The sequence below is a fragment of the Lissotriton vulgaris genome, chromosome 8 (genome assembly GCF_964263255.1).
Source record: "Lissotriton vulgaris chromosome 8, aLisVul1.2, whole genome shotgun sequence".
In the NCBI taxonomy this organism is placed as follows: domain Eukaryota; kingdom Metazoa; phylum Chordata; class Amphibia; order Caudata; family Salamandridae; genus Lissotriton; species Lissotriton vulgaris.
In genome coordinates, this window is record NC_141696.1 from 1,538,916,044 (window position 1) to 1,538,929,429 (window position 13,386).

Here is a 13,386-nt window from a genome sequence, read left to right on the forward strand (position 1 = left end):
TACTACCTTCATTGTCAGTGCACATTCCACCCACAATTTATCTGCCATTTTAACAGGACCTTCTAGGTGTCTGATGATATCTAGTATTTCATGAGGTCTAGAATCTAATGATCCCTGCTAGTTAACAAATGTTTTAATGGTGATAAAAGAAGAAGGAAAAAGTTACAGGCTTACTGGTAAGGCTTTGAAATGCTTGACGTTGTCCTCCATTTTCAGTTCATTTTTTATATAGTCCATGATGTGTTGTTCTGGATCTCCACCCATTACTGCCAAGAACTCTGCAGCTACTTTTAGGGTGGCTAGAACACTTGAAAGGTCGCTCACAGACTTCACTTCCTCCATGATGGTTTTTATTGCACCAACATTCAGTGTATCCTAGAAGAATAACAATAATCAACCATTGGTAAAGTGAATAGTATTTCATGCGCTAAAACACATCAGAAACATGGTTGTGAGAAAGAGAACTTGTGGATTCAAGGGATGACATTGAACTGCGGTCACAAATTACTATGAGTGAGAACTACTTGGTGAGAATGTTAAGAAACAATATTTTTTACGGAGGGCCTGATTTAGATCTCGGCGGATGGGACAACCAGTCAGCCGAGATCTAAATCAGGCCCCGAGATTTTTCCAAGATATATAACCCCATTAAGCTGTCCTTAATCCTCAGGTGCAGTTACTGGAGAAGCCACTATGGAGATTAGTATAGATATCTGACCACAAATAGATATTTGGTACTTCTGGAAGAATGGAGATACTCTCTGCAATCCAGAGAACACAGGGAAAGCCATGCAATAAATGAGATGACAAAATCTAATAAACCCCACACAAGCACCAAAGAGAAAGATCCCAGTTTCAGGAAGGAAAGACGTCATTGGAGAATACTTTCTTTGATCTTAACACAAATAAAAATGAGATTTGAAATCTCAGAAACGAATCAAAAAGAGATTCAGGCTGCATGCTCACTGTTATAAAAAAACAAATTGTACAATCGAACAGTAAGAACTAAAGGCCACATGTATGTAGTTTGTTCTTAGTGGCAAAAGGCCCAATTTGCAGAATCGACCCATTTGCAAGAAAAAAAAAGCATTTTCCTATGTGCAAAAAATAATTTTGTGATTCTGTAACCTATTACTGAATCGCAAAATGGGTTAGTGAGTGGGTATAAGGAAGGGGAGTTTTAAGGGTGCCCCTTCCTAATATTAACACGCAGTGCTTTGTATGAATATTTTGCTACCCCAATACAGTCAAAAACATTCGCTTTTCAACACAAATTTCACTTTGGTGCCAATGCATTCGCAAACAGGAAGGGTGAATGCACAAAAATACATTTTCTTAAACAAGGAAAAGAATACTTTTTATTTTTATTTTTCAATCACATCTTATTTTCCTTTAAGGAAAACTGGCTGCATTTTTTTTTAACGTTGCTTTATTTAAAATCAAACACAAACATGGTGGTCTGCTGTCTCTAGTAGGCCACCATCCCTGTTTTTTTAGCGATTCCCAATGGGTCGCAAATTACGACCCACCTCATGAATATTAATGAGGCAGGTCATTTGCAACCCACTCGGAATCGCAAATTACACCCAATGGAGTTTTATATATTTGGAATTAACATTTCCTAATTGCGATTCACATGGAATCGCAATTAGGAACTCACAATTTCAAATGTTAGTACATGCGGCTCTAAAATGTTAGAAGACACTATGGCCCAAAAAGTTAAATTGGGTTTAGAGAAAAATACAGTAGAAATTAGACTATTAAAGCCTCAAAACAATGGCCCAATGTACGATTGCGAGAGGTTTGAGAATCACTCCAGATGCAACAACTTTAGAATATTGAATGGTCCAGAAGGAGCCTGAAGAAGTAACTGGAAAGCTTTTGTTACAAAACTAAGTAGGAAGGGAGCCCTTAATACCAATACTGCAGAATAGGATTTTGTAAAACAAAGAGTACATATCGATCCATTGGAGTGAAATCAACATCAGAAAAATGTTAAGATTTTTTAAAATCAATTTAGTGTCCTATGAACACCACAACGCGGACCCACCAAACAAAAAACTGTGGGAGCATGGGAACAGTGTGCGAAAGAGTATACCAAAAAGGAACCCCATATGAACAGTGCAACACTGCAGTGCCCAAGGGCAGAGAAAGAGGAAGAACAGAGCAGAGCCTTGAACAGCCACCCTGCCAATACCTAGATGGCAACCCTCCACCTCACCCCTGGAGACAGGGAACCTGCGTGAAGGCATGACACATGTAGCAGGCCTACATTCACACTCCGAAGCAAGGAAGAGGAGGCAGTCCCAACAGGCAGGAACAACCAACCTCTAGCCACCCGGCCACACGACGTGCAAGATTTTGAAGCCTGAAGGCATTCACACACTGTTCCACCAGTACAGAATAGAAGACAATTGGTGAGACCGGATCCGCTTTGCACGCGGAAAAGGAAAAAACTGACATAGGCGCGCTGGGGGTGGGGCTTATGTGACCTCGCTGGTGTCACGTGCACGGAGGACCTCTGGGCAGAGATGCGTGATGTTGCCCTGCCCCCAGCGCGCAGGGATACCTGTGGCAAAAAGTTTCAGGATCCAGTCTCACGCCTGGTGATAATTCTACGTGAAGGAATCTGCGGCTCGTAGTCTCTATCAGATATATAAAGCTTCTGAAGTATGACAATTTTTCGTACATGATAAGATAAGATGTCTGTCTTTCAATAGAGCAACATCAATGGGAGTTAGGCAGGCGAGTGGACCAGGTTCAGAAATTAGGGACCAGGGTCAGAAATTAGGGGCCACGCCCCAGCCGCGATTCCTGGCAATGCTGAAAGTAATGTGGGAAAATCAAATGCATAATATAAGGAAGGTAGAAGAAGCTGATAAATTAATCAACTCCACAGGACATAAAACCTAATTAGCAAATGTAAGAGGGCAACATAGGTATTGATGAACGAGTTACTTACCTTCGTGTTGAACAAGTTACTTACCTTCGGTAACGATATATCTGTAAGAAACAGTAGTTAGTATTAGATTCCTTACCTTAGAATATCCCCAGGCGTCAGTCTGGATCCGGAAACTTTTGCGTAGCAGTACCCTTGCGCGTCGGTAGGCGTCGTCTGCGGCTCCGCGTCCTGTCGTCGGCGTCTTTGGCGCCGGGATGACGTCGCCGGAGTACTTAGACGCCGCCCTCGCGCGCTGACGTAAGTTCTTATACGCAGCTTTTCCGCGCCAGAAACGCAGAGCCATGTAAAAAAACAACACTGGTGATATTGAAACTAGGGCCCTGAAAGGGGATGACCTTAACCCTAGATATCGGTTCGCAGAACGGGGAGGTGGGTGGGGCGGTAAGGAATCTAATACTAACTACTGTTTCTTACAGATATATCGTTACCGAAGGTAAGTAAATTGTTCATCTGAAAGAAACAGGTTAGTATTAGATTCCTTACCTTAGAATAGATACCCCAGCAATACCAACCCCGGTGGTGAGTCTGCGAATCAATAATCACATCAGAAAGTCCTGGAGAACGGAACGGCCAAAGAAGCCAACCCTCCGGACTTGGCTGTCCAGGGAGTAGTGTCTTGCGAACGTGTGCAGCAAGGCCCACGTAGCTGCCTGACAGATGTCCTGCAAAGGGACTCCCCGGCCCAGGGCAGTGGTAGCCGCCGTGGCCCGAGTGGAATGGGCTCTCAGCCCAACAGGAGGCTCCTTCTTAGCCAAGGAGTAGCATGCCTTGATACACAAGACGACCCACCGAGAGATGGTCCGCTTGTGCACCGCCCGTCCCTTCTTAGCGCCCACGTAACCAACAAAGATTTGGTCATCCACCCGGAACTGGTGTGTGCGATCTAGATAAAATGAGAGCGCACATTTTGGGTCCAGACGGTGGAGCCGCTCTTCCTCTTTTGAGGGATGCGGAGGCGGAAAGAAGGTGGGCAAGGTGATAGACTTTCCAATGTGGAAGGCTGTGAAAACCTTGGGCAGGAAAGAGGGTCTGGTCCTCAACACAACCTTGTCCGAATGGACAGAAAGGAAAGGAGGTTTGGAAGAAAGAGCCTGGAGCTCTCTCACTCTCCTGGCAGAGGTAATAGCAACCAAGGAAGCAGTCTTCAGAGTAAGAAGACGGAGAAGACAGTTATGAAGTGGCTCAAAGGGAGCGCACATCAGATAGGTAAGAACAAGGTTCAAGTCCTACTGAGGCATCACAAATGGAACAGGGGGGAACATGTGTGTGATGCCCTTCAGAAACCTAGTTACAATTGGGGACTTGAACAAAGATGGCTGATCAGGTAGCCTTAGAAAGGCTGAAAGGGCAGAAAGGTAGCCCTTGATAGTGCCCAGAGCAGAGCCCTGCTGGGCAAGAGAAAGAAGGAAGAGGAGAACCTCAGAAAGGGGGGCAGAAGTGGATCCACAGCCTTTGCTGTGCACCATGCCACAAATCTGTTCCACCTGCAGGCATATACCGACTTTGTGGAGGGACGCCTGGCTGCCAGAATTACATTGCAGACCTCAGGAGGCAAGTCAAATGGCCTCAACTGTCGCCGTTCAATCTCCAAGCATGGAGGTGGAGACTGGACAGGTTCAGGTGGAGGACCGTCCCCTGCTGCTGTGACAGAAGGTCCTCCTGAAGAGGCAGACGAACCGGGGGATCGACTGACATACTGAGTAGCTCGGGATACCAGTACCTTCGTGCCCAGTCCGGAGCAACTAGGATGACTTGGGCCCGGTCGCGCTTGATCTTCTTCAGCACTCTGGGCAGAAGTGGTATAGGCGGAAAGGCGTACAACAGACCGCAACTCCACTTGTGACAAAAAGCGTCTCCGAGCGAGTGCCACCTTGGAAATTCCAACGTGCAGAACTGATGACATTGCGTGTTCTCTTCGGTGGCGAATAGATCTAACCAAGGCTCTCCCCACTGCAGAAAGAGGCCTTGCGCCACGTCCCAGTTCAGACGCCATTTGTGATCCATCATGCACTGTTGGCTGAGTTCGTCCGCCCTGGCGTTCAGAGAACCTGTCAGGTGTTGAACCACCAGGGTCACGCCCTGATGTTCCTGCCACTGCCAGAGGCGCAGAGCCCCGCTCTGTTTGTTGCAGTACCACATGGCGGTGGTGTTGTACGTGAACACCTGCACTACACTCCCCCGGACAGAGGGGAGAAATGCCTTCAGTGCTAGACGAGTCGCCCTCAGCTCCAGAAGGTTGATATGGAGCCTGGACTCCGCCGGAGACCTGAGGCCTCTGATCTCCGCCTCTCCCATGTGGCCTCCCCAACCTAGGAGGGACGCGTCCGTCACAACTATGTGCTCCGGTTGGGGTAGGGAGAGGGATCTGCCGCTGATCCAATCGCAGTCCGTGAGCCATCACTGCAGCTGTCTCGCAGTGCCCTCCGAGATCAGGACATGGTCGGACAGCTTGCCCTGATGCTGGGCCCACTGAATCTTCAGGTCCCACTGCAGAGCCCGCATCTGCCACCGGGCGTGATGCACCAGAAGTATGCAGGAGGCCATCGGCCCCAGAAGCCGCATCGTCAACCTGACTGAGACCCGGGATAAAGGCTGAAAGATTGGAATCAGAGCCTGAATATCCCGAAACCGATGTTCGGGAAGATAAACCCGAAACTGCGCCGAGTCGAGAACCGCTCCGATGAAGAGGAGCTTCTGAGAGGGACACAGGTGTGACTTCGGCACATTGATGGAAAACCCCAGCTGGTGCAGGAGGTCTGCCATCATCTGGAGGTGGCTGACGACTGTCTGGGGCGAGCCCGCCTTCAACAACCGGTCATCGAGGTAGGGGAAGACTGAAACCCCTAACCTGCGCAAATGAGCTGCGACCACCGCAATCACCTTCGGGAACACCCGTGGGGGGCTGGTAAGGCCGAAGGGGAGCACGGTAAACTGAAAGTGCTCGTGGCCTACCGTGAACCGCAGGTAGCGCCGGTGGGTCGGCAGTGGAAATTAGCGTCCTGCAAGTCCAACACTACCATCCAGTCTCCTGGGTCCATGGCAGCTAAGACCTGAGCCAGTGTCAGCATCTTGAACTTCTCCTTCTGGAGGAAGCCGTTGACGTTCCGTAGGCCCAAGATAGGGCGTAGGCCTCCTTTGCCCTTCTTGAGTACCAGAAAGTAGTGGGAGTAACAACCACACCATACTTCCGGCCCAGGTACGCGCTCAATGGCCCCCTTGGCCAAGAGAGCCGTAAATTCCTCTTGCAGAAGTTGCAAGTGAGTCCCCGACACGCGGTGGTATTGCGGTGGCATGGCTGGAGGGGTCGCCTCGAAGGGGAGGGAGTAGCCTCTACGGGCGATTTGCAGCACCCACATGTCCAAAGTGACAGTGCGCCAGTGGAAGTGGTGATGGCGAACCCTGCCCCCCACTGGTGTCACATGGGCCTGAAAGCACGGACTAGGAGGCTTTAGAGGTAGATGCTGCGGGGGAAGGTGTGGACTGGCCTCGCCGTTGTCCCCGACCGCCGACACGGCGGTTTCCACAGCCGCCGCCTCGTTGGATATTAGTCTGCGGTGCGTGGCTGGCAGCACATGTGGGGGCGCTCCTTCCTTGGCCACGAAAGGAGCAAAAGGCACCCGTTTGCTGGCACGGGGCCGAGAGGCCCAAGGACTTGGCCGTAGCCCTGGAGTCCTTAAAGCGCTCAAGCGCATGGTCTGCCTTGTCGCCAAAAAGGCGACGGCCATCAAACGACATGTCCATAAGCGTGTTCTGGACAACGGCCGAAAAATTGGCGGACCTCAACCAGGCATGGCGGGCGAATCGCCACTGTTGTTGCTATCGCTCTGCCCAGTGAGTCGGTGGTATCCAGCCCACACCGGATAGAGAACCGTGATGCATCTCGACCCTCCGCAAGGGCTTGGGCGAGTTTAGCCCTGACCTCCGCCGGGCAGTCTGGCAGCACGTCCACGACCGTGTCCCACAGAGAGTGGGTGTAGCGGCCCAAGAGGCATGCGGTGTTGGAGGACCGCAGTCCCAAACTCAGGGAGGAGAATACCTTTTTACTGTATAGCTAATACCTCTTGGATTCCCGATCTGGCGGAGCCGTCGGGAAGGCGGTCTGGGAGTTAGTGGCCTGGATGACTAGACTCTCGGGGGTGGGATGGGTGGACAGGAAACAAGGGTCGCCCGGAGCCGGGTGGTGGCATCTGACCATGTTCCTATCTACAGGCTGACCTGTAGTGGGCCTGGACCAAGTGCCCAAAAGAACATCCGACAAGGCCTCATTAAACGGCAGCAGAGGCTCAGCCGAGCATGACTGCGGTTTAAGGACCTCAGTGAGGAGGTTAGACCTCACGGCCGCAACGGGGAGCTCAAGGCCCAAGGCCTTGGCCGCCCGTGTCAGCAGCACACTGTAGGTTTCCCCCTCCTCCGAGGCCACGCCAGGAGGGGAGACAAAACCAGTGTCTGGTGAAGTGTCCAGACCACTGGCATCCCCAAGTCCACCTGTCCAGTCCTGTATAGACTGACACTGCTGTGCCAGAGGGTCCTCAGACCCCTCCCAACACTCCTCGTCACCCATCTCCTGATAGTCAGGGTCGTCAAAGGATGGGGCCGGTTCGTTGAAGTAGAACTCTCCAAGCGGGGTCGAGAGCGGTGCTGCGCGGCGCCCACCCGACGCCGGAACCGAATCAAGGGGGGCATCGGGGACGGCGTCGCCCAGAGGCGGCGCCGAAGGTGACACCCTAGGGATCGGCGCCGGCGAGGTCGTCAGGTCGACCGGCGATGACCCGGATCCGGATCCAGTGGGGCCCCGCGGTGCCGGGACCGAAGTCACCGGCGGCATCGGGGCCGAAGCACCCGACGGCGTCGGGGGCGTAGCACCGGACCCGCTGGGGCCCCCAGATGGGTCTGCTAGGCCCGAAGGAGGAGAGAGCAACCTCATGGCCATGAGGAAGCGTTCGATCTCCTCCGGCGTCGCGTGCTGCCCAGGGACCGGAGGGTATCAAGCAGGCCGCAACGCGTCACGCGAGCATCGGGGGGAGTCGGAAGAGCGATGATGCCGCTTCGACTTCTTGTGCTTACCTGAGGACTTCGAGCCCGAAGACCGATGACGACTCACGGAGCTATGGTTGCTCCGTCCCCACGACCGGTCCCTCGAGCTCTGTCCGGATCGGGACCTTGCGTGACCGATTGCCGGAGCTTGAGCCGCTTGCGGGACCGCTCCCGCCTAGCTTTAGACATCAGGGCTCGGCAGTCGGGACAGGCCTTGTCGTCGTGGTTGAATCCCTGACAGTGAAGGCTCTGGCGATGGGGGTCGGTAACCGACATCAGTCGGTCGCAGTCCTTGCAGGGAATAAACCCGGGCATCCCTACCTGCACCGTCGGAGTCTAGAAGACTTTGAAAGGGATCCAAAAAGGATCGAAAAAGTTAGTAAAAAATTTACTATGGGTACCACTATTTCCGGATCTGCGCTTGCTGGCGCGGGAAAAAGAACAACTGAAGTCAGCGCGCGAGGGCGGCGTCTAAGTACTCCGGCGATGTCATCCCAGCGCCAACGACGCCGCCGACGGACGCAGAGCCACAGACGACGCCCACCGACGCGCAAGGGTACTGCTACGCAAAGGTTTACGGATCCAGACTGACGCCTGGGGATATTCTAAGGTAAGGAATCTAATACTAACCTGTTTCTTTCAGATAGATCTGGCACCATTGGCGTGGGTCTCCCTTCCATTTTTAGCTTTTGTCTCCTCTGTGTTTGCTGGTGTTAGATGCTCTGGGCGCTGTGCCACTGCCATTCAGTGCTATAGGGCAAATGCTCCCTATTGTAAATTAACCCAAGGGACATGATAGGAAGACCGAGTTTAGTATGCCTGATTTCAGGATATTAGAGTGCATCTTATGGTGAAGATTATTTTCGTGTTCTGTATTTGGAATTGCCACTTTTGAAAGGTGGGTGTGTTCCTGCCTAAGCCTTATCTGCTATTATGTGTATTGGTTGTCTGGTTTTGGAGGGACAGGGCAGATGTCCGACCTAGATGAATAGAGAGATCTGCAGTTAGAGTATGGCGAGGGGTGACCCTTTGATCTGAGCAGGGCTGTGCCTGGCAAGGTGAAGATGGCTCCACCTCTCACTGTGCGTCTGACGGCAGACCCCCTCTTCCTGAAAGGCAGGATGCCGCATAGTAAACAAAGTGCTCCAGGACGACACCAAACTGGTTCTGGCTGGGTTCAGAGGTCTGTGACTGTTGAGAACAAAGACTTTTTGGGATATAAATATCTGTGCGAAAACCCCTACAAGGGGTGTTACTTCTGGATGTCAAGACGAACTAGAGGGAAAGGACTTTGAAACTTTCATCCATCTTGCTGAAGCAACTACCCAAGGGCCTGATTAGAGCTTGCCTCCTGCTGAAGTTTCAGGGACATTAGATTTCACCCATCAGCTGACTGGATTCCTATTTGAGGGTGATTCTACTCGCAGGTGAAGTCTCTGTTGAGAATTCCAGAGCCTCTGGTTCTACTGCGGGGAACGCAGTCATCGTTATTGCTATTAAAGGGCCACTGCAGCTGAGGAGCTGTTGCAGCGGAGAGCACCGCATTTGCCTGTGTTACTAAAGTCATCGTTATCGCTATTGTAGGCTGCTGCAGCTGAGGAGCTGTGCCGGTGAGGGCACGCATTTGCCATACTACGAGAACTATCGCTATTGGTATTGTGGGCCGCTGCAGCTGAGGAGCTGCGCCGCTAAGTGCCAGCACCAGTCACCACTTCGAGGATCTTGTCATCACCTGCGTGTGCCACTGGGTGCCCACCTTTAAGCCCCGTCCCAGGATTATCGTGAGTGCACGCCGCGGACCGCCACAGCTGTTCCCATACTTTCACAGTTTTGTTGGTGGCTACGCATTGTGCCGCTGAAAAGATTCTCCGAAGAAAACTGATGTCAGCGCGCCGTGAGGGACCTATATAACCTCGCTGGCGTCACGTACGTGGACGACGTTAGGGCGGGGTCGTGTGGCACCGTCCCCTGGTGCCCAGAGTTGCTGCTGCCAAAAAATCCGGATCCAGTCTGACGCCTGGGGATATTCTAAGTTAAGGAATCTGCGGCTAGATGTCTCTATCAGATAGAAATCAACCAAAAGAGCTCTAAAAGGCATGCTACTCTATCTGCCTGGGGGAGTATGTTGAGGCGTATGCATTCTTGTGGGTCCTGGGTGATGACTATGCCCAGATACTTGAACCCTTCTATTACAATTGGGGCATCGCAGTACAATGGAAGCCGGGGTGTTCCCCCAGAAAGCGGGAAGACAACCGATTTAGACCATTTGATACAATATCCACCAAGGGTTTCCTACAGAAGAATATCATCCATGTAAAGTGATATGCACTCTTCCCAGCATCCACCCGGTGATAGCCCACTGATTAGTTGATCTTGCTGCACCCGTTATGCCAGGGACTCATGGGCCAGTGAAAAAATCATGGGCGTCAGTGGACAGCCCAGGTGTGTCCCTCTTTGGAGAGGAAACTCAACGGAAATCCACTCCATTCATCATCAGGCACCCAGGCCACGAGATCCTGATAAAGTTATCTGACACATATGCAAAGTCTGGGTCCAAAACCCATTCTGGTCAGGACAACGAAAATATGATCCCAGGAGATGCTGTCAAATGCCATTTAAGCGTCTAGGGCTAACACAACCACCCTTTCTGAGTACGGTGGCTCGGTCCGACTCAGCACCCCATAGAGGCGGCAGAGATTTAGGCAGGTGCTGTGATGGTTCATAAAGCCCAATTGATCGGGGTGTATTAGGGATGTAATTACCCCTTGCAATCTATTTGCCAGTGCCTTTGCCAATGCCTTGACCTCCACGTTGAGAGGCATATAGGAGCTACATTTTGACGGTGGTTTACCCACTTTTTTTGGAAGATGACTATCGTGGCGGCTTGATGGTCTCTCTGTAGCCAGCCCGAGTCTCGTGCCTCCTGAAACATTTCTAATAGCGGCTTAGCCACTCCCACCGCACACATTTTGTGCAATTCCACAGGGATACCATTGGGGTCCCCAGGCTTTCACAACTGTAGTCCCCGAATAGCGGTCACTAGCTCCTCCTTGTAGGAAGGTGGATATCTGACTATGGTTACCCCCAACTTTTTGCCTGGTGTTTAGCTGGTTTTCGACTTAGTTGGCCTGGGATCCTGCTATTCAGGACCCCAGGCTTCCTGCACTCTTTGCTAAAATGGACTCAATGTACCTTAGGTACTTATCTAATTGGATACTGGGTCACCTTATCAGCCCCTGTACAGTGTACCTTAGGTACACTGTACAGGGGGCCAAGGCCAAGGCCTGTTGACGCCGAATCTGGAACAGACACCGCCGACAGCGAGAGCCTGCGTCGCACAGCTCGTGCCTCCATCCTGGTCGTCGAAGACACCTCCTGGTCCACGTGGCTGCAGAGTCAAGCGTCCACTCTTCACCTGATCGCGACAACAGCATCTGGTTCCTTCCTGGTTCTACTCCGGTCACTGGCTAGTGACTTTGAACACTGTCCCCTGTGCTTTCAGGTCTCCATCTTCCTCGATCCACCCCTGGATCGCACCGGACATCTTCCTCCTGGTCGCCTGCAGCATCTTTCTTCAAGGCTCCATAGACTTCAACGCGGAAACCCGACACACTTTCACACCTATGTACCCGCAGCCCGTGAGTGAGGTAACAAGAGCATTTCGGTGCTCAAGGGTAGATTGACTCTCCTAGTGTCCAGGTATTCTGTCGTTTTAGTTGTAACTAGTAGGAACTGTCTTTTACTTACCTTTTCGTAATTTGTTCTGCCCATTGACTTTGTTCCGCATCTCGGATGTGAGTTCACACTCTGCACATGCGTCCCGTGGGCCTCCTACTACTTACCTAAAGTTAGTGTACTGTAGTCCCAGCGATCCTACAGCCTCTGAGCATCTTCATTTCCTCTATCGATTTCCTTATACCATTTACTTAGTATATGGTTTGTCGTGCTCCTAGGGCACCATTGTAATTTGTGCAACTTATCGTATTTTTCTGAAGAGTATTGTTATGTGCTTAGCCCTATGATCTCATAAAGAGTTCAGAGTTGTTTGTTAGTAATAAATATATTGTTTATATTCATAACAACCTGTGTGGTGTCCTTTCATCTGGTATTCAAGGGGTTATATGTGGTAAAAGGAATATGCTACTTACCGGTATGCATCTGTTCTTGGCATGTAGGGCTGCTGACATTCATATCTGTGCAGTGATCGCCGCTTAGTGTTGGGTTCAAATGATTGCATGTTGTTGTCCTGGAAGAGTCTTCGAAGTATCACGAGATAGGTGGCTCCTCCCTTGGACTACAGTGCGCATGGGCATCCTCTCCATCCTCAGATTGTTTTTCGCCATTGTGGCAGAGATGGAGTATAGTACAGTAAGAGATGTTCATGCGAAGAGTGAATGCTGCGGCTGCGACAGGCACCGGGGAGGTGGGTGGGCGATATGAATGTCAGCAGCCCTGCATGCCAAGAACAGATGCATACTGGTAAGTAGCATATTCCGTTCGAGGCATGTGGGCTGCTGAATTCATATCTGTGCATAGAATGTATAGCAGTATCTCCCTTAGCGGTGGCTACCTGTGTCAGTCGCAGCAGTCTGGAAAAGAGTTTTGAGAACAGCCTGTCCTACAGCAGCTTGCTGTTTTGAATGTACATCTACACAATAGTGTTTTGTAAATGTATGTGTGGTTGTCCATGTGGCTGCTTTACAAATTTCGTGTAAAGGAATATTACCCAGGAAAGCCATGGATGCCCCTAGCTTGCGTGTGGAATGCGCCCTAGGGGGAACTGTTAAGGTGCGTTTGGCTTTTAAATAGCATATTTGGATGCATTTAACGATCCATCTGGCTATACCTGATTTCGAAATAGGGTTACCTTTGTGTTGCGGTGAAAAAGCAACAAACAACTGTTTTGTTTTGCATAATGCTTTAGTTCAGTCTATATAGTATAGCAGAGCTCTTTTGACATCTAGAGTATGCAAGGCCCTTTCAGCTACTGTCTGTGGATTTTGAAAGAACACTGGCAGTTCTATGGTCTGATTTATGTGGAAATGGGATACCACCTTTGGCATGAATTTAGGGTTTGTTCTGAGAACTACTCTATTTGCATGTATTTGGATGAATGGCTCTTGAATAGTTAGTGCTTGCAGCCCGCTAACTCTTCGAAGCGAAGAAATGGCAATAAGGAAAGCCACTTTTCAAGTAAGAAATTGTATTTCCCATGAGTGTAGTGGTTCGAAAGGTGGTCCCATTAGTCTGGTTAAAACAACGTTCAGATTCCAGACTGGTGAAGGTGGGTGTCTCGGAGGAATTACGCGTTTTAGTCCTTCCATAAACGCCTTCATTGCTGGCACCTTAAATAGTGAAAGGTGTTGCCTGTTTTGAAGATATGCTGCTAA

At 50.6% G+C, this 13,386-nt stretch overlaps 1 long non-coding RNA gene across 1 annotated transcript in view; it reads right to left on the bottom strand.

The window, feature by feature from the left end:
- Positions 1-218: 218 nt before the first annotated feature.
- Positions 219-13,386, bottom strand: part of LOC147700318 (uncharacterized) — a 116,285-nt gene continuing 103,117 nt past the window's right edge. Inside the window, exon 3 of the long non-coding RNA XR_015299249.1 lies at positions 219-375. This is a non-coding gene — a long non-coding RNA (uncharacterized LOC147700318). The remainder of the gene's footprint in view (positions 376-13,386) is intronic.